Source organism: Schistocerca cancellata, chromosome 4 (genome assembly GCF_023864275.1).
Source record: "Schistocerca cancellata isolate TAMUIC-IGC-003103 chromosome 4, iqSchCanc2.1, whole genome shotgun sequence".
In the NCBI taxonomy this organism is placed as follows: domain Eukaryota; kingdom Metazoa; phylum Arthropoda; class Insecta; order Orthoptera; family Acrididae; genus Schistocerca; species Schistocerca cancellata.
Window position 1 is genome coordinate 679,205,549 of NC_064629.1, and position 4,789 is coordinate 679,210,337.

The 4,789-nt window shown below is 41.9% G+C and overlaps 1 non-coding gene across 1 annotated transcript; it reads left to right on the top strand.

The window, feature by feature from the left end:
* Window positions 1–947: 947 nt before the first annotated feature.
* Window positions 948–1,031, top strand: Trnas-gga (transfer RNA serine (anticodon GGA)). Its single transcript is given in 2 exon segments — window positions 948–987; window positions 997–1,031. It is a non-coding gene; the product is annotated as a tRNA-Ser (tRNA).
* The last annotated feature ends 3,758 nt before the right edge of the window (window positions 1,032–4,789 follow it).

Here is a 4,789-nt window from a genome sequence, read left to right on the forward strand (position 1 = left end):
CACCATTTCTTGTGTTAACGTCCATCCCATGGTACAATGTTTGTTCCCCAGTGGTGATACTGTGTTCCAAAACGAGAGGGCCGCTGATCACTTAACCATCATCGTCCAGTACTGGTTTTGGAATCGCAAGGATGAATCGTTCCATCTCTCCTGGCAGCCACAGTCCCCCGGCCCAAATATTAGAGAGCTTTAGAGGTGTACTGTGGAGAGAAGGGTGCGCGATCGCTATCCACCTCCATCATCGTTATCTGAACTTGTCAGTACTTTACAGGAAAAATGGTATAAGATTCCCTTGGAAACCATATAGGACCTGTATTTATTCATTGAGAGACCACTGGAAGCTGTTTTGAATACCAACCGTTTTCCTACAAAGCATTAGGCCTGGTAATGTGTTATGTTTTTAATGTTTCCATATTCTTGCGCATTCCCGTATTTATTGCTTTGTTTGAGAGTGTTCTTGTCATCACACACTGCAGCAGCTATGAAGGTTTGCTGATGGGCATGGTCATTCTACTGACTATTAGCTAAACTATTTCTGCTCTGAGTGTTTGTCATGAGGCGGTTGAATTTGCTGCTGTTTTTTGCTGTTGTTGCAGAACTGATTATTGATTGGTGACTCCATGGAGTTCTGTGTGCACAACGACCATATATGTTAAATTAAAAGTAAGGTCAGCGTTGGTCGTAATATTGATAGGAGAATCGATTTTCGATCACATAGTGATCATCTTCGGTGCTGTACACATTAAACTCAGACACTTGTATCAAGATATCGGTAACTTAATACCAGTGTCTGAGTTTAATGTGTACAGCACCGAAGATGATCACTATGTGATCGAAAATCGATTCTGCTATCAATAAAACATCAATATTGCGACCAACGCTGACCTTCCTTTTAATAGAAATGATTATATAATGCGAAACGGTTGATGCCCAAATCACACTTGCCAGCCTGAGTGGCCGAGCGGTTAAAGGCGCTACAGTCTGGAACCGCACGACCGCTACGGTCGCAGGTTCGAATCCTGCCTCGGGCATGGATGTGTGTGATGTCCTTAGGTTAGTTAGGTTTAAGTAGTTCTAAGTTCTAGGGGACTTATGACCACAGCAGTTGAGTCCCATAGTGCTCAGAGCCATTTGAACCATTTGAATCACACTTGCTCGCAGTGGCTCCTGATACAGTAATGATTTTTATACAGACTGCAGTTCTTCGATTAACACTTTCTAGATATTGCATAAGTCTTTTCAGTGCCATGTGTCTTCTGTTTCTTGAGAAGGCTTATACATCAGTGGACCAGAATTAAAAAACACTCACTACGTAGTCAGCTAATGCACTAATTAAATTGTTTAATGAATGTAAAATGGATTTAAATTGACTCTACAAACGTAACTAATGTAAGAAACTGAGAGGAGAAATTTCGACCTACACCACCCTCGCTGAACTATGCCGCTAGATAGGAAACAAATTCTAAGCCTACTAAAATTGCTGTGTCCTTACTGGGAAGGCCACTGCCCCTACCAAGAGCGTATCTATCTCTTCAGTTACACATAACAGTGACCTACTTTTTCTGTCATTAATGTTGACTTTCTATAAACAAAACCACTTCTCTTTATTTCAATAGGTTTGCAGTTATTCTCACGAAGCTGAGTTTATTCTATTCCAGTTTTCTCACCAAGAAAAAAATTATTCTCAGTTGCACGAATCGAACCATGGCTTTCGTATGGCAAACAGACATGTTCAAAAGTCATATACGGAGGTAGATATCAATGATATAAATGAATAAAAAACAGAGAAGTGAATTTGAATCATTAAATCGTGACTAAAAATAAACATCTCAAAATTATAACGAACCTGAATACCCCTGTGGTGTATCACGAGTCACAACCTCTGTGCTCCCACAAGCCGTTATCTGCGACCTACTGTGACGGCCTGAATTATGACCAACCAAGCTCGCTGGAATGAGAAGGGACACTCATTGTGTAGCAGAGAAAGTTCATTCTGGATTCATGAGGGCAGCTATAGTACCAAGGGAAGTGCAGTATTCATGTTGACGTGATGCGAAAATGTGGACCATCAAGTTTATTAATTCATAATATTAGGGCTCTTGCGCATGGTTTGGGTCGTTCGTTAAAATAAATAAAGAAGTATTACTTGAATAAAATTTTCATTACCGCAACAGCTCTTTTCTGCGATACGTAATTAGCCATAAGGACTGTTGGAAGATAAGAAATTAATTAATTAAGACGTTGTGAGCTACAAGAACATTTCCACTGTAAAGAAAAAAATATGAACTGTGGTGGAAATTAGTATAAAGGCATGTGGTTATTTGTGAAAAGAACATGTTTATTTATGTATATGGTATTGCACGCATTTTTTCCGTACAATTTACAATAAAGCAAAACAAGATACACTCTCATTTTACCATTAGCATTGGTACTTAAGAAATTTAAAGAAAAAAGACAAACTTCGGGGTCGAAACTTGTATAAAGGCTCTTACGAATTCATGTCAGAACAACCTAATGAGTACGGTAAACAGATCACAACTATGATCTAGCGTTCAGTCGAACCTCCATTGTTCGTAATAACAGCGAAAATCCTCTTAGGGATTGATTATATAAGAGCAGTGATCTCTTCTTCCGAGATTGAGGTCCACTCCATTATAACTGCGGTTTTCAGCTCGGCCACAGTCTCAAACTGTCGTCCATCGCGATAATCACGTCGTGGTAGGATCCCCCATTGATTCTCCGTGGAATTTAAATCTAGCCTTCTCGATGGCCAATTAGAAGTGGAGTTCCTTTATTTGGAAACTACGACTTTGTCATAGCAGACCTGTGAATCTCAGCGTTATCGTGTTGGAATAGTACATTTTTATCCACGTATTCCTCATAAATATGAATCAATTTGCAACATTCCTGTATAATCATCGGACTTAATTTTAGGGTCAGCCATGCTATGTTGGGTGTGCCTTTAGCACAAAATCTTGCACAGATCATAACGATGCCACATCCAAAAATTATACTCATCCGAACATGTGCTACTGTACGGAGATCAATCCAGCAATACTGGAAACCATCTGCTCATTCAAATTAAACTTCTTCTCATCATTGAAAATTACTTTGTAGCATTCCAAGGTCCACGGCTCGTGTTCTTCTACGGATTTCAGTTGATCCTCCTTATGTGCATTGTTTAAAGGTGGCTTACTGGGCCGTTTCTTGAATGCCACATTCGGGTCTTGAACCAGAATTTCTCTAACGAGTCCGGAACTCATGATAACTGCAAAGTATCCATGATTTGAGAGGAGCAAAAGCTGTTGACTTTTGCTTTAGGCAGAATGTATCGCGTATCTGACGCTAATAAATTTCGTGTCCAGTCGAATTTGCTATACTGTGCACCCAATCTGACGCAATTAACAATAACACAACTGGAACGCCCTAATTTCTTAGCAATCTGGCAATTAGACAAGCTCATTTCTTTGTACGCCTTAATACTTGCATGCTCTTCACACAACTCTTCGTAACAATAACTGCCGCAGGGCGATAGCAGACACACCTCCAAACTGAACTGTTGACATTTGCCACAGTGTGCTGCATCTGGCGAACCAGCATTTATAACAACAACCGTCCCTTCCTACCCGACAGATCGCCTTTTCTCAGTTTTTAGGTGCTTGGCCTAATTCTAATGATAACTAATGATAATAATAGTAAAGTCGTGTGACGAGGGCCTCCCGTCGGGTAGACCGTTCGCCTTGTGCAAGTCTTTCGATTTGACGCCACTTCAGCGACTTGCGCGTCGATGGGGATGAAATGATGATGATTAGGACAACACAACACCCAGTCCTTGAGCGGAGAAAATCTCCGACCGAGCCGGGAATGGAACCCGGGCCCTTAGGATTGATGAAATGAGGGTCTATTTTGTTTTGCTTTGTCATAAACTATACATTAAAAAAGCGTGCAGTAATAAATAAGTAAACAAACATCTTTTATCCACAAATAACCACGTGCCGTTATACTAATTACCATCACTTCAGACAGAATTCTTAGAGCGTAGTTATTAGACAGGGTGAATGTTAAGACAACTGAAAAACTGCAGGGACAAATTCCTGACTGGAACTGGACGAAAAAGGTCCTATGAAGATGTGTCCGGAAATCCATCGTTATCACGGTAGATGGCGCTGAAGAATGACTTCCTATGGCCACGTGCTCTGTGTTCCTTGGATGTTGGATGCTGTGTGATTGACACAGCGTACTGCAAGCAGCAGTATGATCCAGTACTCATGTCTGTAACAAGGCGAGATGGTGTTTGTGTACGGTCAAGGTGATGAAAACGGTCGAGAGACAGCACGGTCATACCAAAACTAATACCCTCACAGACACCAACCACTACACACAAGATTTCAAGCCCTTTTTGGACGTTTGTGTGATGATGGGCTCTTTCAGACAGACGAACGTGCGGCGAGGCAGCTGACTGTGCGTACATCAGAATTGGAGGACCGAGTTCTACAGGATAGTGAGACGAACTCCAGTACAAGTTCCAGGCAAGCGGCCCGCCAACGTGGCGTAATCAAAGTACGATCATGTATATCCTGCACGGCAACCGATACTATCTCTATCACCTGCAGTTGCCGGCCGAAGTGGCCGTGCGGTTAAAGGCGCTGCAGTCTGGAACCGCAAGACCGCTACGGTCGCGGGTTCGAATCCTGCCTCGGGCATGGATGTTTGTGATGTCCTTGGGTTAGTTAGGTTTAACTAGTTCTAAGTTCTAGGGGACTAATGACCTCAGCAGTTGAGTCCCATA